The sequence below is a fragment of the Wyeomyia smithii genome, chromosome 2 (assembly GCF_029784165.1).
Source record: "Wyeomyia smithii strain HCP4-BCI-WySm-NY-G18 chromosome 2, ASM2978416v1, whole genome shotgun sequence".
In the NCBI taxonomy this organism is placed as follows: Eukaryota; Metazoa; Arthropoda; class Insecta; order Diptera; family Culicidae; genus Wyeomyia; species Wyeomyia smithii.
In genome coordinates this window covers 163,276,349-163,298,332 of record NC_073695.1, presented here as the reverse complement: position 1 = coordinate 163,298,332, position 21,984 = coordinate 163,276,349, and the positions used below count along the sequence as shown (strand labels likewise).

Here is a 21,984-nt window from a genome sequence, read left to right as displayed (position 1 = left end):
GTGAATGTGATAGCAACCATTTTGGTGATTTTCCCAAAGATTCGCTTACGGACAGTTCAATATGTGTGGAGGAGATGATTTAATTCCGTCGGGGCGAATATTCATCGAAACACAACAAAAAAATAACAGAAGAGTTGTGTGCAAAGCCACGACCGCAAGGTTTAAGTAGAATACTTTTATATGAAAGATAACCCGGCTGCTTGCGTGTCAGTCATTTTTTCTAGTAAATAAACGTTGACTAATCAGATCAATCGACTTTCGCGCTTCAACAAGGATTGACCGTTTTCAATAATATAGTAAGTTGTCATGGTTGGGGCTTGACAATTTTCAAATTTTGAGATGAAATTTTTTTGGATGTCGTGCTCATGACTAAACGAAAAGATAATTCAGTACGTTCTGAGACACGGAGAGAAAGTAAAATTTAAAACTTTAACAAATGTAAAAATGTGAACTAACTCGTTAGAAAACATTAACTCTTCAAACAAGTTTTTATTTCATCCTGAAAAGGACAATTTGTTGTTCATTTCAGTATCGGATAAGATGCCGATCACATCTTTGCGTCACTCATCTGACAGTGTGAATAAAATATTCCTTGTGATAAAATAAACAGTGAAAAGCTGATTTAACACTCAAAACTAGACGGCTCACGTGTTGTCAAAATGAGTCAACTTTTCATTGAATGCATTTATTAGTGCCCACTATCGCACAGAGACTGCATTTCGCTGCTATCGATGCTGAGATCCGCTGCAACTAGTGCGTTATCCATAGCCATGCCACAGTTGTGGCCGCGGTACGCTGCCATTGGTATCCACTGTCCCAGCATCAGCTGGCCCAGCTGCTATCGTTGCTGGAATCCGCTGCAACTAGTGCGCTATCCATTGCTACGCCACAGCTGTGGCCGCTCTCCGCCATCGCTGGTATCCACTACACTGCTAGTGCTGCTGTTAATGGAGGACGACTGCTGTTGTCGCTGTCTAGAACTATTATGAGCGGCTTCGGCTGAAACAGGCCAAATAGCATGTTATAAATTGCAAGGTATATGATTCTGTCGACCGTGCTTGGGGGCCGTTCCTAAACCACGTGGTCATAAAGAGGGGGACGAAATGACCACGTGGTTTAAGTCGCAAGGGGGGAGGGGGGTTGGCCAAAAGACCACGAAAGACCACTGGGGAGTACGGGGGTAAAAAAAGTGATCAAAATATGACCACGTGGTTTAGGAACGGCCCCTTGGGAAGCAATCATATAACGACCAATCAGAGGTCGAATTTTTCGTTTTGACAAGGCTTGACTATTTTCAATAGTACAATAGTGTGAATAATAAAATTCCAATTATCTTCCTTTGAGAAGAATCTTAGAAGATTTTCCAATTTATTGCTGCAAGAACGAAGGAAATCCATCGAATAATAACCGATTTATTGGCATTTGAAATATTTTTCACTTTTTTCGGTTTTAGATTTTCATTTCACATCCCTATGTAGCCGAATTTCCTGAGAGAAGTGTTCTACTTCAGAAACTTTTCGAAACCCACTAGCTCAGCGGATATCTTATGATTCTCCGTCTTCGCTATCGTCTCCATCGATTCCACCGAAGCTTGATTGTCTATCACATCGGTCACATCGAGCTGATGTTCTTGATTAATGGGCCGATAGGTTCTTAGAAAGAAATAACTCGAAATAAATCGTTCAAAGAAACTTTATTAATGTGGTTAACTTCTCTGACATGGTTATTTTCAGAATTACAGTATTCGACAGAGATGCCAGATATACAGACAAATCTGTATTATACAGACTTTCTGTGTTGCGATACAGACACGCATAAGCCTACAGATTTTATACAGACATTTAGTATAATACAGATATTACACAGATATCTGATATTCTACATAATGGTTTTACCAGTATACACAAAAAAACGAACACAAAAACCAAAAGTCACTGTAGCCGTTGCTGGAAAAAGTGAACTAGGAACTGAACACTTTGCTGAACATATTAATCATGCGTTTTTGAGAGTGAAATCATGACAACGGGAATCGAGTCAGGCTATCGGGGTTTTTATCGGCCCCGTGGGCACTAATCTGCCTGTTTCGCCCCCAGTAACAAACAGCTGATTGTCTCGATCGATTGCCATGCAGGTTATATTGGTGAAAAGACCGTTTGTTCCATTCGGAGCAATATCCAACGTTGAAGAATTGCTTAAAATGTCCCAAACCTTGAAGGTACTATTTTTATAACCGCGAGACTTCTGCCATCATGTATCAGTTTAGCTACATTACGACGAACGACGATTTTTATCACGGGAAAGACTCTTACTTCTATGTGTTACTTAGATTTTAAAGATAAATTAGTTATCGATTAATCTACCAACTATGATAGCCTCGAAAAAGAACAATCAAAACAAGCAATAAAACAAAACAATCTGACAGGTCGACAAATAATTAGGTATCAATGTATCGGTAACTTTTTTTCGCAGCGGTATACAGACTTATACAGACATTTTTATGGATTATACAGACTTGCCAAAAAAAAGTCTGGCATCTCTGCTATTCGATGAGGAGCGCACATCGTATGTAGGGGAACTTACACGCTACCAATGTTTTACTCATTAATTAAGGTATAAATAACTTCTCAATACCCCTCATTAATTTATGCAAACTACACGGCCAACCGCAGCTCTCAGGCGCTGAAATGGCCCTGCAGATAATCCCTTGGTTAGCATATCAGCTTCCTGTTTTTCTGACGGTAAATATTTCAATTTAATGCACTGATCTTGTACCAATTCTTTCACGAAACTGTGCTTGACATCAATATGTTTCAGCTTACTTCGATCCCTTGGTTCTTCAAGCACCTTGATTGCAGATTGATTATCTTCAAAATAGGTAACCGGCAATTTGATTTGAAAACCCAACTCCTCCAGAAGTCGCACCATCCTCACAAATTGCCACCAATTCTGCTTCAGTTGATGACAGAGAAACCGTCCTTTGCTTTCAAGTCGCCCAAAAACTTTAAATAAATAGCCTGTAACAGAGCGCCAATCTACAACATAATTCGCCCAGTCGGCAGAACGCTACCAACAACGGTTCTCTGTCATCTACTTTGTACTCCAAACCAACACCCACTGATCCTTTAACATATCGTAAAACACGTTTCAGATATGTCCAGTGTTCTTCCGTTGGGCAGCTCTGGAACTGACTGAAGTAGTTCACTGTGGCAGACAGATCCGGTCGAGTGGTCAACGTGACACACATCAAGCAACCAATTAACTCTCGATATGTTTTTGATGTACGATTCGACTCCACTCCCTTTTCCAGTCGCAGATGACTCTACATTGGAACCGAACTTGGTTTGCAATCAGACATGTTGAATCGTTTCAACAAATCTTGTAGATACCTTTGCTAACTAATTCGCAAAATACGACGCTCCACGTCACGCTCAATTTTTATTCTGAGGAAACTTGATGCATCACCTGAATCCACCATTTCAAACGCTTTCGACAGAGAGTTCTTCACAACTTTGATCTCTCGAAGATCATGCCCAAATAGCAAGATATCGTCAACATACAACAACAAGAACATCTTCTTTTGTTCATCACCTCGTACGTACAAACATTGATCACCAAGCGTTCTTTTGAAGCCGAAAACGATGAAATTTATCGTTCCAAGCTTTTGAAGCTTGCTTGAGACCATAAAGGGATTTATTAAGTCGACATACTAATCCATCACCGTGTACGAAGCCCTCAGGTTGTGTCATAAATATTTCTGTGTTAAGGTCTCCATTGAGGAATGCTGTGTGTACGTCCATTTGATGTATGTACATTCGCTCATGATTTGCAATGGCCAACATCATCCGCAATGTTTTCAACTTTGTAACCGGCGAATAGGTCTCCCTATAATCGAAACCACATCGCTGTGTAAAGCCACGCGCAACTAGCCGTGCTTCGTATCGGTCTGGTTCTTCACCTTCTCCGGGCTTAATCCGAAACACCCACTTACACGTAATAGCCTCCCGACCTTTCGGAAGCTTTGTCAGCGACCATGTGTTATTTTTCCGCAGTGAGTGCATTTCTTCTTCGACAGCTATTTTCCATTTCAACCAATCGGGTCTTTTTTTTAATTCTGCAATAGTGCATGGTAGATTATCAACATTCTCCATGGCACCAAGAGCGAAACCAGCGAAAGTCATATCGTAATCTTTTTGCCATATTGGTGGCTGTCGAACACGACCAGGTACATTTTGTTGCTCGTCTGAAGATTCCGTATTACAACTGTCAAACCCGCAAGACTCCTCAACGCTATCAACTTCATCCGGCAATTCTCTATCTGAACCATTCTCCTCACCATTTTCAGAAATACAATCTAAAACATCGTCATCTTCTTTCCCTACAGAAGAACTATCTGCAACTTGAACTGTCTTCACTATTTCGGAGCCTGTTGCTTCAAGCATATCGCCTGCACATTTTCATCAAAGACAACATCACGAACAGTAACTATTCTCTCCTAACGAGGGTCCTAGATACGGTAACCGTTTATACCGTAACCGATAAATATACCCTTCCAAGATTTCTCGTCAAGCTTTTTACGGTTTTGTTTCGGAATATGACAATAGGCAGTGGAGCCAAATACCCTCAATTTCGAAACAAAGGGTTTTCTCCCTTCCCACATTTCGAATAGTGTCGTCTTTGCACCAATAGCACTTGCTGGACTCCTGTTCGAGAGAAACGCAGCGGTTTGCACTGCCTCACCCCAAAATACACGATCAACTCCGGAATCGAAAAGCATTGAACGAGCCTTTTCCACCAACGTTCTGTTCATCCTCTCACAGACGCCATTCTGTTCAGGAGAATATGGATTCTATTTTATTTCTCTTTTAATGCCCCTGCGTTTACAGAACGATCGTATTTCTTTACCCGCATATTCCCTACCATTATCCGAACGGAAACGGGAAATTCTAACACCAAACTCCGCTGTCATTTCCATCTCGTATTCCTTAAAACATTCAGCCACTTGATCTTTGGACTGAATCAGAAATACTTCAGTAAAACGTGACCAATCGTCAATGAATGTCACAAAATGTTTGTGACCATTCCATCCGGCTGGCGTTAAAGGCCCGCAAACGTCCGAGTGCACAAGCTCTAGCACCCGAGTTGATCGCCGTTCTTTCTTCAACTTGAATGGATTTCTCGTTTGTTTTGCTGACACACACGACTCACAAATAACCATTGAATTATCGCCGTTTATCAGCCTTTAAGCCTTCCACCTTTCCATTTTTAATCAATTTTAATAAGTTCTCCTCACCGAGGTGGCCGTATCTACGATACCACAACTCCATCGCCTTAGTAATTTTTCCGGTAAATAAAAAAGAATCGGCTTCATCCTTTGTGCATAAAAGTTTATCTCATAAAGTTTTTCACATCTTTGGCCAGTGGCCACCACCACTGAGTTCTGTATAATCTCTACCCGACCACCTTCGAACACAACTTTCATACCTGCTGATTCGATCTTGCTTATTTAAAGTTAATTACAACGAGCATCCGGAATTTACACAGCATCAGCAACCGTTGCCGTAATCATTTTGCCATCAACAGCCGATATAACAGGAATATTTCCTTTGTATTTTTCTGTTACCCTTTCACCATTTTTCGCTACAGCAATTTTCATGGGTGAATCCAACAATTCTTGCTTTGGGAAAAGTTTCTTATCGTTGCAGATATGCTCGGTGGCTCCTGAGTCAATGAACCAACGAACTTTGTTTGTATGCGAAAGCAAAACCTGATTGTATGTGAAAAACAATACCTCATTATTCTTTTCTTCGGCAACATAAGCACTTGACTTGTCAAATTTTCTTTCAGCTTTCTTCCTTTCCGGACAATCCACGATTTTGTGTCCTATCTTCTGACAACCGAAGCATTTAAGAAACAATTGTTTTTGTGTCTGCTTTCGCACAGCACCTTCCGAGAATGCAGCCGAGTCTTCCTTGACCTGACGATTATCTGTTGTCTTCCGTTTGATTTCCTCATCGAGAAGACGACATTTTTCAAATTCCATCGTTAGTTGCTCCACCGGCAGAGATTCAAGTGAAGTAACTACTATATCATATGCTTAACCGACAGAAAGCAGCAAACGGCATACAACATCAACGTCATCGATTAATCCTCCAGCAGTTCGATACATTCGAATGACTCAATCAAATTTCATGAAATAACGTATGAGGAAAAAAATTCGAACAAACTTTTAATTCCAAATTAAAATCTTGGGCAACTTATTTTTCTATACTTGTTTGTTTATTCAAGTAATGTAACTCATTTACAAACCTCATAGGAAAAACTCAGCTCCACATCGCGCTGATTTCCTGATCCTCTGGGGTACTTGCTTTATAGCTTCCTGAATTCCGGATGTTTCAATTGTTTTGAGCTCCATCTTGATTTTTCTATCAAACAATCGACGTTTTTCGCTCTGTTACCTTTATGGTAGACCATTCGCTTCAAATTTGCTCAGAAAGTTTCAATAGACTGCAGCTGGGGCACATTTTGAGAATTGTATCCTTTTGGAATAAACCCGATATTGCCTTGCCGCAAATCCGCTAAAGTTGCATTAGCAAAATTTGACAATACAAGTTCTGGCCAAAACACTACTTTGTCATTTTTATGGTACTTATATTTGAAGTTTTAAGCCTATTTCATGCAGATACTTGTTCACCGTTTTTGAATCAATCGGATATTTATTGTCCAGCTCACGATATGATTACGCCGACCGACCAGTCGTTTCCGCCCTTAATTTCGCTCGAACTTTGCACTCTTGCAAAGTGCATTCTCGTCCAGAACCAGATCTTTATTTGAAGGCATTTTCATTCTCGAAGAGTTTGTCAATAATGTATATAACTGTTTTTATCTATATCCAAGATCTTTAGAATAGTGGAACACTTCACTTTTAGATTTTTCTTCATTTCGCTCACAAAAATTGCAAATCAATTTACGACGATCTTCTTCCGACCATGCCTTTTTCCCAACTAATCGTCACTTGACAGAATCGACTAGTCGTGTTACCAGTTATATAAAAGTGGATCTTCATTTTGTGGAAAAGGATTTTTCGATTTGTGCAGCACTTCAAAATCGTAGACCAATTCAAAAGTTGTTCGGATTTTTTTCCTCACACGTTACTCCTGCAATGGTCCGGAAGTATACTCCAACTCATGCATCATTCGATTTAAGTGCATTCTTTTGGCTACACTCTTCCTTTCGAAAATTTTTACCAGTCCATCCCACATTTGCTTCGGAGTCCTTTTTCCTTGTAGATGTTCAAGTTGATCGTCAGGAATGCGGGAAACCATTAATGATTAGCAGTGTTTGTCCCTCTTTTGTCGCTTTTCGAGCGCCTTCTTTTTCTGTTGCCGTACTTCCACCGTGTCACCATCTTCGATTTTAAGATTTTCCAAATCCGCAATTTCGTTCTCGAAGCACTCCTCTAAATTGAACTCTTCCAGCAAAATCAGCATCCGAAATTTCCATGCATGGAAATTCTTTCCATCAAACAATGCCACACGGTGGCAAATCTTCTTTTCATCGCCCATTTACATGATGCGTAATTACGACCGAATAACATTCAATCCGACCGATACGTGACCAGGAACCGTTTCTGGGCCCATAACCTAATGGGCCGATAGGTTCTTAGAAAGAAATAACTCGAAATAAATAATCGTTTAAAGTAACTTTATTATTGTCGCTGCAGCACTACTCTGCAATTTGCTGGTGAGTCCAGCGACGCGAAGATTTCTAGCGATGTCATATTGTATGATCATTTCTCGCTCAGGAGTACAGTACAACGCAGTTTTAATGTTCTTTGATTAAATTGACATAGTTTTGCGACAAGAAAACAATCAAAACTATTAGAAAATATTACAGTAGCATATTTCGGGACATTTTCTGTTGAATCAAAGACTACATTATATTAAAATACTACGAACTTCACTGGAAAATCCTTGTCAGACGAGCGACTCGTCGCTTCCGATTTTTCTCTGCATGCACAACAATGTGGTTAATTTCTCTGACATGGTTATTTTTAGAATGACAGTATTCGATGAGGAGCGCACATCGTATGTAGGGGAACTTACACGCTACCAATGGTTTACTCATTAATTAAGGTATAAATTACTTCTCAATATTGATCACTGGGTTTCTTATTATTCCAGTGTTTTCGGTACGTAGCTGTTTTTTCTAACAATGTTGGGACCCACGATGACTTTACTCTGGGAGTCCTGCGGTCTCTGGTGCATAAATCTGCAGGAAATTTCATATTGGCCTTGAAATACTTTGTTGTTCTTGAGCTGCCGGATCGCATCCTTAACTTCGCTTATTGTTGGGGGTGGCACATCTTCGTCGTTCGTTGCACCGACCACGTGTTCTCCGCTCCTGTTGTGGTCTCCTGCTTGAACGCCATTCAGGTGTTCATCGTAGTGCTGCTTCCACCTTTCGATCACCACACAATCATCCGTCAAGATGCCTCCTTTCTCATCCCTACACATTTCGGCTCGTGGGACAAAGCCTCTGCGGGATCCGTTGAGTTTTTGGTGGAACTTTCGTGTTTCGTGTGTGCGGTGCAGCTGCTCGAGTTCTTCACATTCCTCCTCTTCCTGGCGACGCTTTTTTTCCTTGAAGAGTTGGACTTGCTGCCTCCGTTTCAGTCTATATCGCTCCACATTCTGACGGGTGGCTCTACGCAGCATTGTTGCCCGCGCTGCGTTTTTCTCGTCCAAAATCTGCCGACATTCTTCGTCAAACCACTCGTTACGTCGATTCGGTTGCACGTGTCTCAGGACTTCCTCCGCAGCACTGCTGATGGCTGTTTTCACGGCATTCCAGCGATCCCCTAGAGGGGCTTCTTCAAGCTCTCCCTCTTCTGGCAGTGCAGCTTCGAGCGATGACGCGTACTGTGTTGCGATGTCGTGTTGCTTCAGTCGCGCGAGATTATACCGTGGCGGGCGACGGTACCGTATGTTATTAACAACGGATAGTTTTTGGCGTACGTTAACCATCACTAGGTAGTGATCCGAATCGATGTTAGCGCCTCGATGTGATCTGACATCGATAATGTCCGAGAAGTGCCGACCATCTATCAAAACGTGGTCGATTTGTGTTTCTGTTCTATTCGGTGATCTCCAGGTGAGTCTATGGTGGAGGCTATGCTGAAAGAAGGTGCTACGTATGGCCATGTTCTGGGAGGTGGCGAAGTCGATTAGTCTGAGGCCATTTTCATTCGTCAGCTGATGTGCACTGAATCGTCCAATTACCGGTCTGTACTCCTCCTCCTGGCCAACCTGAGCGTTGTAATTCCCGATGATGATCTTGACATCATGTTTTGGGCAGCGGTCATATTCACTCTCCAACTGCGAGTAGAATTCGTCCTTGTCGTCATCGGTACTTCCGAGGTGTGGGCTATGCACGTTGATAATACCACAGATAACAGACATCCAAGCTAGTTTCGCTTTATGTGTAAAAAAATTCAACGGTTTTTTAGCATGTCGCAATACGCAGTATGGTGGCGCTAAGAACACTTAGTAGTCAACGATTTAATAAAATCGATAGTTTTACAGCTTTTATCGATATTCTCGCAATAAGAAGGGTTGCGGTTTTTAATGTAGAAATTTCGAGCAGTCGTAATTTGTACACAATCGACAATTTTATTCCTTCCCAGCTTATATTTACGATAAATATGTTTGTTTTAATGTTGATTTGAAAAAAAAACACCAACCTTACAAAATCAGTGTTATATCATTGCAAAAACAGCGACTCTATAACCTGTGATAATGTTCATGCGTCTGGCAGCTTTGACTGTAATCCAGCGCTGTCATCACTAAACTGGTTAGAGTCGCAAGTTGCAGAAAGATGTCGTTAGCATTCCAAACGAGTAAAAGTTTGAAATCTTACACACGATTTCTGGAGTTTTTTGTTCTAGCTTGGATGTCTGTTATCTGTGATAATACTAATGTTAAAGAAACGGCCTTTGATCCTCAACCTGCACATTCTAGGGCTGATTGGCCACCACCCAATCACCCGCTTCTGCATCTCTCCCATCACTATAATAGCTGTTTCCAGCTCATGTGTGCTTCCACAACTCTGGTAGATGGTGTGACCATCTCTGTACGTACGCACCATCGTCCCCTTCCAGCATACCTCCTGCAGCGCTACGATGTTGAACTTGCGAGTCTTCAATTCCTCGGAAAGCACGCGGGTACTTCCTAGGAAGTTGAGAGATCGGCAGTTCCATGTTCCGTATCCATGTTCCAATCGCATATCAGAAATGCTTGCAAAAATCTTGCGCCAGAAGAACGAAAGTTTGTTCACAAAGCGAAAAAAACGGAGAAAGTGATCGTTTCTACGGAAGTTGTTCAAACAGCTCACGACTGTGCGTGCAAAGACCCGGTATCTAAAAATTTCAGCACGATACCTAAATGTATAAACGTTACTTATAGTCTTCACATGATGCTTTTGCAAGAGAAAAAAACTGTTAAAGAAATTTTTGGTGTGTTCCTACAATGGCGTTATGGTAAGTTATTGCTTAGCTTAGTTGATATATTTTATAACATATTAAATTCAACAGATCCAAAAGACATACGAAAGGATGAACCCTACACTTGATAAAGAGTCTAATCAGAAAAACGTCCTAGTAAGAGGACTTTTGATTGAGAATGAAACCTTCGCGACAGTTGGAGGTGATAGGTTGATCTTGTTTTGTTACATGACTTGTTTAAAAACTAGTTACTTCTTAACAGATTATTTGCGAGGATGTATGGGAATTCTTGTGACTCTGGGCAAAAAAGGTGTCAAAAGCCCAGCCGGAGTTGAATGTTTGTCGGCCGAGGAACAAATTGCAGCGCTACTGGTTAGATGGATTTCGGTATTCCTATTCGAAAAAGTTTGTATGGCTTGTTTAACTATTTTTTTTTCAGGATTAATCAACATCCTTCCAGAACAATTAGCCAAATAATCGCATGGAATTTGGATTCGCCCGTAGATCCACATTTGATAACTAATGGTACAAACTTTTATTTATATGTTGAAGGAGAAATAGTGGAGTGCGGGACTTCATCGCTGCAAGCTATGGACATCCTCTTAAGATGTTTTTGCGTTTTTAAATTGAAAGTTCCACCTTCTTTGAAAAAGATTTTTGAGTTTTTTGAAATTATCACATATAAAATTAAGTCAAATAGCTCAACACAAAGTGTAAATAGACTGGTGGCTATGCTAAGTGAATCAAGCTTTGCAGAGAATTGCGATTCTGACAATTGATGATAGTAGTTAAATAATCCTGTATTTGTTCATAAAAGTCTTTTTATGCATTTGCAAATAATCAAAAATAATTGAATTCACTTTCACTTGTTTCAACTTTTTTGTGTGATAATCACAAAATTTCCATTTTTGCATGGATGCAGGTATAGAGATAAGTGACTCTTCACCTACGCACACTAGTAAACGTGTAAACCCGTGTAAAGTTGCTTTTGTTTCTTCCAACCTGTTAATCATCGCATCTCGTTGCTTCGACTTTTATCACTTTTTCACAATTTTTGGTCAATTATATTTAGCGCCTTCTTCCGAATTCTGATCACGAATGAGAAAATTTATTCAGAAACAAGTTTAAAACATATAATGAGTGTTAACTGAATTTTTGTCCAGCTGCTAAAAACATAGCATTGCAAACAAAACAGCTATTTATAAATATACTAGTGGCACTAACACATTTGTACGTAAAAAGGTCTATAGAGATAAGTGACTTTTCACCAACACACACTAGTAAACGTGTAAACCCGTGTTAAGTTGCTTTTGTTTCTTCCAACCTGTAAAATCATCGCATCTCGTTGCTTCGACTTTTATCACTTTTTCACCATTTTTGGTCGATTATATTTAGCGCCTTCTTCCGAATTCTGATCACGAATGAGAAAATTTATTCAGAAACAAGTTTAAAACATTTAATGAGTGTTCAACTGAATTATTGTCCAGCTGCTAAAAACTTAGCATTGCAAACAAAACAGCTATTTATAGATATTTTCCCCAACTAGTGGCACTAACACATTCGTACGTAAAAAAGTCTATAAAATAATGGGTAAAATTTCACCCATTTTCTTGAGAAAATTCATTTCTCAAAATGAGTAAAATTGTTCACGCTCACTCTGGGCTACTCAGCGTCTGAGTTGAATTTTAATCCTTTTTTTCAGTTGTTCGAAGACGTCAAAAAATTAGTAGAATTAATTTGATCATGGCGGCAAATTTCCTCAAAATTGGGTAACTGGAGCTTTCGTGTTCTTTTTGTTAATTTTTTTTTTCGCAATTAAAAGCAGACAGCAAACCAAGCAAACCGTCTGAAAAAAGGAAGAAATAGAAATGTTTGAAATTAGTTGTTATCGGTAGGTAATTTATAATTTTAAATAATTGACTGCAACTAATGCCAATTTTTCTTTTTCACCAGGACTCGTTGGTTGGACTAAATTCAAAGATCTCCCGTGTCCCGGCGAACAAAGGTAAATTTCTTGAAATTATCCTTTTTTAAAATAAAATTCATTAAAAAGGCAAAATATAATAATATCGAGTCAATAATGATAATTTTTCCGAAATTCCCTCATTGAAGCTTAAATTACTCATTTTTGAGTCGAAAATGAGTAACTTTTATGCATCCCGCATCAGGTATAATATTGGTCATATCTACTCAATTTTTATAACATTCGGTGGTACTCAAAAATGAGTAAAACAACTTCTACTCAATTTTGAGTACATACGGTTTTAGCGAAACTGATTAGTTTTGGGTTATCCAGAGTGAGCGTGTAGCCAGTTTTTGACGTTTGATCGGTATTCCCATTAATGGGTAAATCGAGTTTACTCATTTAATGGGTTGGCTCCCTTTTTGGCGAAATGGTTGAAAAAGTACCCAATAATGGGTTTTCCTTTCTTACCGTGTACATGCACGGAAGTCATCATTTAGGTAAAATTTTATACCTTGAAACATTAATATCAATATCAAAAACTTCATTCAAATTTGTACACAAAATTAGGTATTCGCATTTTATTGAACTGTTGCGTTGTTTCGACCAATTTTTATGCGTATTATTTACCTAAGCCAGTGAAAATATTCAGGTTTACGTAAATTTACGTTGTTTCTACGTGTTCACTTGGTATTATTTTCTTTTTGTGTACACCGCAAAAACGAATTTACCATCACCCACCTAAAGGCCTCACACCAAATTTTCATTGCTGGAAACCAGCAAAATTTTGTTGATTTTTGGTGTGCTGTGTTTCCAGCAAACTGTTCAGCAAAATGAAATTTGCTGATTATTCAGTAATACCCAACTGCATAAAAGTGACAGATCGTTTGCTGTATGTTCAGTAAAACAAAATACAACTTGCTGGTTGTCAGCTATGACAATTTGCTGTACATTCAGCAAAGCATAAATCAATTTACTGGTTAACCAGTTAGTTCAAGGGAACCATGTTTCCCTCAGCCACCACCTTTCATACGCCCATCGGATCATAGCCAAATTACTGTTGAACTAGAGATATATATATATATATATATATATATATATATATATATATATATATATATATATATATATATATATATATATATATATATATATATATATATATATATATATATATATATATATATATATATATATATATATATATATATATATATATATATATATATGATATCATGTCAACTTTTAAGTTTATCTAGTCCAACAGTGACTTAGCTTTGGTTTCATATCTGCTACCAGGAGCTTAGCGATGATCCCGTACCAGCTGCACAGCGATTTGGCGCGTTTTACTAATGACAGCTTGACGTAAAATTTTTTGACATATCAATTCTTTCGCTGAATTCCAGCAAACATTCATTTACTGTTTTCCGTTCAGTAAATAGTTTTGCTGTATTTTCGCGAATCACTGAATCGATTACTGGTTTCCAGTAAATTTATTAATGAAATACTGGTTTACAGCAAAAATAAAATTACTGAACGAAATTCAGTAAATTGTAGAACTGAATTACAGCAAACTTTTGAAAAAAAAGCTGTAATTCAGTAAATAAATGGTGTGCTGATACACTTTCAGCAATGTACTTTGCTGAACCATAAAGAGAAATTTTGGTGTGAGAGTTAAAGTTTGGCCGACTGAATTTTCGTCGATCTGGCAGCCATTCTAAAATTTCAAAAAACTAGCAACATTGCAAAAAATAAAAGTCATTACATGACTACTCGTATTTTCAGTTTCATAGTTTTTTGTTTCAGTTTGATTTACTACACATAGTAATGAAAAAAGGAAGTGCTGTTTTCTATTTTGTTCAAATCGAACATAACGAAATTTTGAAAACATAAGCTATTTTCGATTCCTCTCCAATATAATCATCACCGAAAATGGCTTGAGCTTTGTGATTTACCGAAGGATTTTTTAATAACAGAAACGACACGTCTTTGTAGCGTAAGTTTGGCGTTTTGAAAATATCAATCCGAATAAAAAAAATGTTTTGCAGTTTCACTTTAATCACGATGATTTATGCTTCGCGTCGGAGAATGGAAAAGCACTAAAAGTTACCGGGACCTGTGTATAAGTTTGTGGCTCAGTGAGACACCGGATAATATGTCGATTGATTACGCTCACTCCAAACAAGCTACCCAATGTCCGTTCAAAATTCCATGTATCACCAACAGCCGTAGTAACTCAGAATCTCATCCAGTTGTCACAGTGAGGAAAAACAAAATTAAAAATTAATCAGAAGCAAAAGATCAGAGACAATAGAAAGGAGGTCTATGGCGTTATCGTTTTTGTAACCATTTAAAAAATAAAATATCGTAAAGATTTTTGCAATTCAATGTGTTGTTTTTTGCTATATTCGAGTTTCATCTCTTTTCTTTTGCATTTTGCTATTGCTAAATCACAATACTTCCCATCTACTAAGACAAACTTGACATGTCAAACATTCTTATGTTCGATTGAAACGAGTTTTGACAGTTCGATTGGAACTTTTCAGTGACAGTCGTCCAAACTTTAACTCTAGGACTTTACCCCCATCATACTTTTTGACAGCTTGCTTTCATTCGTGTGCGGCAGTACTGTCAAAATACATTATTAGAAAAATAAATATTGGAAATTTAAAAAATCTTGTTTGTGGTTGTAATAATTTATTCATGTACGGACATCTAATCAGTGTTACGCAATACATTCAACAAATTCCTCTCTTGATTGAACATTAGTGAGAGTTTGAATCAATCAGATTCCGAAGTAAGTATATTAGTGTTACTCAATCTTTTCTGGCAACAACATGGCACAGATTCAAACTGTGCTTGAAGAAGTGAGCCGAAAATCCAGTGGTCAAAGCAATAAGCAATACTAACTAACTCTTTTTCCGCATCTCATGTATAGTTTTATAGTTTTAAAATAGTTTATTTGACACGGCACGATACAATTTAGTTTAACTGAGCCAAGTACATTTTTTTTTAATTCTTAATTAGCAGGGAAAAGAGGGAGGCATATTTTTTATATCTCGCGGCCGACTACGAGCTAGTGGGGATTTAAGGTGAGAGAAGGGTAGTTACAATTTTGTTTTTAACTATTTTATATTACAGAATGTACTCATTTGTACGTGGCTAACCAGTGATGATCTATTTGATCAGTTTTGTCTGAGGTGTCTGCGTCAACATAAAGATGCCGAGTCTTCGTCTTAGTGTCTCCAGCATGGTGTGTCATTTTCTTTCAGTTTGTGACGGGAATTGTAATCTAACAAATAGATAAAATAAATCAAATTTTAATGTCAGCAACCGGTATAGCTGTGTCATGTACTGGAGATCACCGCTTCCCAGAATGTCTCTAACGGGTACGTTCGGTTATTTTCCTAGGCCCCGAAGGGAATCTATAAGCTCGGACCTAACACCACAGAATTCGGCACAAGACCAAACAACATGCTCGATATCATGGTAGCCATCGCCACAAACGCAGTGATTACTGTCTACAAGCCCTATACGAAAGAGATGCGTGTTTAACGTGTAGCGTGTTTAACGTGTAACGTGTAACACGCGAATGAAGTCCCGACCTACATCCAACCCCTTGAACCATGCTTTCGTCGATACCTTAGGAAAAATGGAATGTAGCCACCGTCCCAGTTCATCTGAGTTCCATGATAAATGCCAACTGTTGAGTGTTCTCTGACGCAAAATGCTATAAAATTCATCATAGGCAATTGGTCTTACATAAATATCGCCATCGATAGCACCCACCTTAGCTAAAGAGTCAGCCTTTTAATTTCCCGGAATCGAGCAATGAGAAGGGACCCACGCTAAGGTAACCCGGTAATTTTTATCTGTTAAAGCACTTAAAACCGCCGTATTTTCCCCAGGAAATACGGGGTGTGCTTCACAGGCTTCATTGATCGCAGAGCCTCAATGGCACTGAGACTATCTGTGAAGATGAAGTAGTGGTCTATGGGTAGGGTTTCGATGATTCCAAGAGAGTACTGAATAGCAGCAAGTTCTGCGACGTACACGGAAGCAGGAGCATCGAGTTTGTAGGAGGCGGTGAAATTTTCGTGGAAAACACCGAAGCCAGTGGACTCATCTAGATTAGATCCGTCAGTGAAAAACCTTTTATCATAACTAACATGTTTAAACTTTTTTTTTTTTTTTTTCTTCACATAACATTTATTTGACACGGCACAAATACAATTTAATGTTTAACGGCGCCAATTATATCTGATGACTTAAAAACTAAAGCAAATTTTTTATCCTCGCTGCCGACTACGAGCTGAAATTAAGTCTAACTTAAAACTAGCATGGGATTTCCAATCAGTGTTTTGTTGTTCAACGGTCGTCTGATAATCGTCGAATGGCATGTATGGATTCGTACTGCTAAGCCACGATGTCGTGAGTTGGGACAGAGGCTATGTTTAAACTTATTGGAAAAAATCTTAGGGATCTCTTGGGGTCGCAATTGATCCGGGATACCAGAAATGTCTTGTTTCACGGTGGTGTCGAAGAATATAGCATTATTAGGAGTATCTAAAAGTGCGACATTGGAGGAATCGAATGAAGAAGGATTAATATCTTGAGCCATATAGTCAATATATAAAGTCATAAATCTGGATTGAGATTGAAGGTCGACCAACCTCTCGAAATTTTCAATTACTAATGGGTTCATAACTGTGCATCGAATTAGTAACCGGTAAGAGAGATTCCAAAAACGATGTTTCAACGGAAGAATACCCGCTAACACTTCAAGACTCATCGTATGGGTCGACTGCATGCAACCCAAGGCAATACGCAAACAACGATATTGTATTCTCTCTAATTTTATAATGTGCGTGTTCGCGGCGGAGCGAAAGCAGAAACAGCCGTATTCAAGAACTGACAATATCGTTGTTTGGTATAACCTTAGAAGGTTTCCTGGGTGGGCACCCCACCAGGTTCCGGTAATCGTACGAAGAAAATTAATCCTCTGTTGGCACTTTTGTGTCAGATACCTAATATGACAAGCCCAGGTGCATTTAGAGTCGAACCAGACCCCGAGATATTTAGCGACTAAAACCTGAGTGATCGTTTTACCCGTTAGTAGGAGCTGCAGCTGAGCTGGGTTATGCTTCCTTGAAAAAACGACCAGCACAGTTTTCTCCGGAGAGAATTCGATACCCAGCTTAAGAGCCCATTCAGACAAATTGTCTAAGGTATCTTGCAATGGTCCTTGCAGATCGTTAGCTTCGCTTCCAGTAAAGGATACAACGCTATCGTCTGCAAGTTGCCGTAGCGTGCATGAATTTGCAAGACATTCATCGATGTCATTGACGTAAAAATTATATAAGAGAGGGCTTAAACATGAGCCCTGGGGAAGACCCATGTAACTAATTCGGGAAGATGTCGAATCACCATGTGAGAAATACATATGCTTTTCTGACAACAAATTGAGCAAAAAATTATTTAAATTTGGTGAAAGTCCCTGCAAATGAAGTTTCTCGGTTAAAACTTCTACAGAGACAGAGTCAAAAGCCCCTTTAATGTCCAAGAATGCAGAAGCCATTTGCTCTTTTCGAGCAAAGGCGAGTTGAATTTCAGTAGAAAGCAACGCTAGGCAATCGTTCGTTTCTTTGCCCCGGCGGAAGCCAAATTGAGCATCTGTAAGCAAACCATTTGTTTCGACCCATTTGTCTAACCGTAAGAGGATCATTTTCTCCATTAATTTTCGGAGGCAGGAGAGCATAGCAATCGGCCTATAAGAATTGTGATCAGAGGTAGGTTTTCCGGGTTTTCGAATAGCAATGACTTTTACTTCCCTCCAGTCGTGCGGAACAATGTTTAGCTCAAGAAACTTGTTGAACAAGTCCAACAAGCGTCTTTTTGCAGAGTCGGGTAGATTCTTCAACAAGTTGAATTTAATTCTATCCAACCCTGGAGCTTTATTGTTGCACGAGAGGAGAGCCATTGAAAATTCCAGCATCGAAAATGGAGGCTCTTCCGTAGCTACTAAAAACGCGTCGCGAAAGGTCTTTTGATCGGGGACAGAGTCCGGAGAGACCTTTTTGGCGAAATCGAGTATCCAGCGATCTGAATACTCCTCGGACTCATTCGAAACGTTACGATTCCGCATGCGCCTGGCGGCATCCCAAAGAGTGCTCATCGCTGTTTCCCTCGACAACGCGTTCACAAACCGCCGCCAGCATCCGCGTTTTTTGCTTTTATCAAGCTCTTCATTCGACTATCCAGTACATCGTACTTTCGGAGCGAATCGATAGTGCCTTGTTCTCGGAAGTTCAAACACACCGAGGACTTCCGCGCGTACAGGTCTGAGCACTCTTTGTCCCACCACTTGGAGGGAGGGCGCCGTCTAATCGTTACCCCGGGTATCGGTTTCGTCTGAGCTTGAGTCGCGGCGTCGATGATCAAGCCAGAAAGGAACGCGTATTCTTCCTCCGGAGGAAGTTCCACGTGGGACTCGATTCTTTGCGATTATGATCTCATAGGACTTCCAATCAATGTTACGTGTGAGGTCATACGCAATATTGATTGGATCCGTTGGAGTTGACCCATTAGCAATTGAGATAACGATTGGTAGGTGATCACTACCGTGGGGATCATTGATTACTTTCCACTGGCAATCTAACGCTAGTGATGTCGAGCAAAGGGATAGGTCAAGCATTCCATTCATATTCGTTTGAATGGCAACGACTTCAATTTTCGAGACCGAGGGGAGGTCGATTCTGAAAAAAGATTAGCACTTTTTGATCCCTAAAAGTACCCCTCCACCGTGTGAGTCTCGATCTCGACGAATTATGTTAAAATCGTGGAAAATGAGTTGATCGTTTGAATTGAGAAAGGTTTCACAAAGTGCAAATGCGTCACAATTGTATGTAGTTATCAAATGAGAAAATAGATCGAATTTGGGGATGATACTTCTGCAATTCCACTGTAATACAGTGATAAAATTCCTAACCTCTTTCGCCGTATTAGTCATCGAAAGATATAATAGCTGAAATGAGGGGCCAAGTTGCTAGTTGCTTCAAAAAGGTTTTCACTGTAGGAAGAAGGGCAAGAAGAATATTTTATAGGGGATCTGGTATGTTGAATGTTTTAAATATCCATTTCACAATATCAGAAAATTTTATGAACCCTGTTTCTTTTTTATCTTTTGATCGAGAAATGGGTGCACGAGGGGTTTTTGGTGCCCCAGGAAGCGGTGGGTACTCCTGGTTTGATTTCCTTGAGGGAACGCTTAATTTCTTCCTCGCGCTGTTTGTACGCGGGACACGCCGAAAGGTCATGCCGAGTTCCCTCGCAGTAAAAACACTTTTCAGTATCCTCACTGCAAGCGATCTCAGCATGATTGCCTCCGCACTTGCTGCAGCGTGCCTTGTTGCAGCAGTAGGTGGCTGTATGACCTAACTGCTTGCAGTTTTGGCAATGCATGACCCGCAATACGAACAGGCGTACAGGCAGACGAACCCTGTCCAAAGAGATGTAGTTCGGCAGTGCGGATCCGGCGAATGTTACACGGAAGTAGTCCGAAGGGAGGAATTTCTTCTTCCCTTCTTCGATGGATACTGAATGCAATTGCTTGACATCCAGTATCTTTACATCTTGAATCAGGGGGTTCTTGAAGCAGCCAACCCCGTGACGCAAAATGTCATCGACCATGAGGCTTCCTTCGGTAACCACACCGTCGATCTCCACGTCCTTGGCAGGGATGTACACGCAGTACTCTCTCCTGAAGAGCTCGTAGCTAGCAATTGCGTTTGCTTGCTTTAAGCTACTCACGACAACTCGCAGTTTGTTCGGTCTAACCTTTGTAATTTCGGTTACGTCCGAAAACTGTTTTGCCAGATCCTTGCCTATTTGTATAATATTAAGAGGCTTCTTTATGGGCCTAAAAAAACTATGAACGGACCTTTAGAAGCATCTGGGTAGGCTCTCACCCGTGTTGCCGGTACCCTTGGTACGGGACTAGGTAGCGGGGAAGGTAGAGGGGAATTGATGGGGGAGATCTCAATCTCTTTCCCATTTGTTTCCACATCCAGGAATAGTTGCACGCTCTATCGCACACAAACGATAAATATTCGAATGTGGGGGGGGGGGGATCAAGTAGTTGATATTAATTTTAAAAACAATTTTTCAAACTACAATGGATCAAAAATAAAAAAAAGACAGTAATACTAATACTAATAGCAATAGTAATAATAGTAATAATAATAATAATAATAATAATAATAATAATAATAATAATAATAATAATAATAATAATAATAATAATGATAATAATAATAATAATAACAATAATAGTAATAATAATAATAATATTAATAATAATAATATTGATAGTAATAATATTACTAATAATGATAAAAATTCTAAAGTGAATACTTCACCGAACGTCTAAGTCACAACCTCGCGGCTGATAGTAGGATCAATCGAGTGTCTCCGCAGAACAAACTATGACGATCCAGCTTCGTGTTGTGACACAGTGGCCGTATCTTACACGCGACCTTGTAGATACCACTTGTAGTTGACTTCCACTCGCTCGATCGTATGGTGGTCCGTGCTGCTAGCGGGGTAACAGCGGTGCGGGAGAATTATTCTTGCTGATATATCAGCTGCGTATCAGATCACTGGCGGGGTAGCCTGCCCCTACCAGTGTGCAGAAGATGTTTCTGCCGATAAACTGCAGGCTATTGTTATCGCACAGCACAAGAAATAATCGAAACAAAAACTCCCGTACGATAACTCGTGTATTGTTATTTTGCGAATCAAACGGAGATAAACAATTTGCGTCTAATCGAGACGAAAGCAAAACAACGAATGCCCCTTCATGTATATCTCATTGAATAATATGTAGTAGGAAACGAAATCGCCGATAGTGCTGCCCTAGAGGCAACCACTAGCAAGCAGTCTGATTTTAGTTCCTTGGTCCTATCAGACGTGCGGAACTTGACAAAGAAGAAAGTTTGGCAGAGTTGGTCCAGGTAATATTAGATCAGATCAGGCCATGTACTCACTAAAGGCAGAAGGTTTAAATGGGGAGGGAGCACGACGGAAACTGCGAAATTTGCAACAAAAAAGATCTTCAGCACATATTATACTGGTGCACCAAATACAATCAATCGAGAGTAAATTATCACATTCTAGAATACTCGACAATGAGGAAACCGAACTGAAACAACTAACTAAATATCTCAAAAAATTCAAGCAATAATATAATAGAAAACCCACACTGTCTATTTTCACGACAGCTCACGAGTAAACACTGTACAATAAAGCAATTGGTGAACCCGCCTTTCCGCTTTTTTCTGGGTGAGTCTACCCTTCTATAAGATTTAGGTGAACCCGCCGTGTAATGTAATACACATGGCGGGTTGCATAGCGCTAATTAATTTCTGCTCTACTTTCATGAATGATGCAAGCAAATTCGAAAGACGATCTTTTTCCGCTGAAACAAAAAATATAGTTAACTTTAACATACATTTTCACTTCGTAG

At 39.6% G+C, this 21,984-nt stretch overlaps 1 long non-coding RNA gene across 1 annotated transcript; it reads left to right on the top strand.

Annotated features, from left to right (window-relative positions):
- The first annotated feature begins 1,310 nt into the window (after positions 1-1,310).
- LOC129723052 (uncharacterized) lies at positions 1,311-11,291 on the top strand. Its single transcript, XR_008727709.1, has 4 exons — positions 1,311-10,534; positions 10,589-10,700; positions 10,761-10,885; positions 10,938-11,291. It is a non-coding gene; the product is annotated as an uncharacterized LOC129723052 (long non-coding RNA).
- The last annotated feature ends 10,693 nt before the right edge of the window (positions 11,292-21,984 follow it).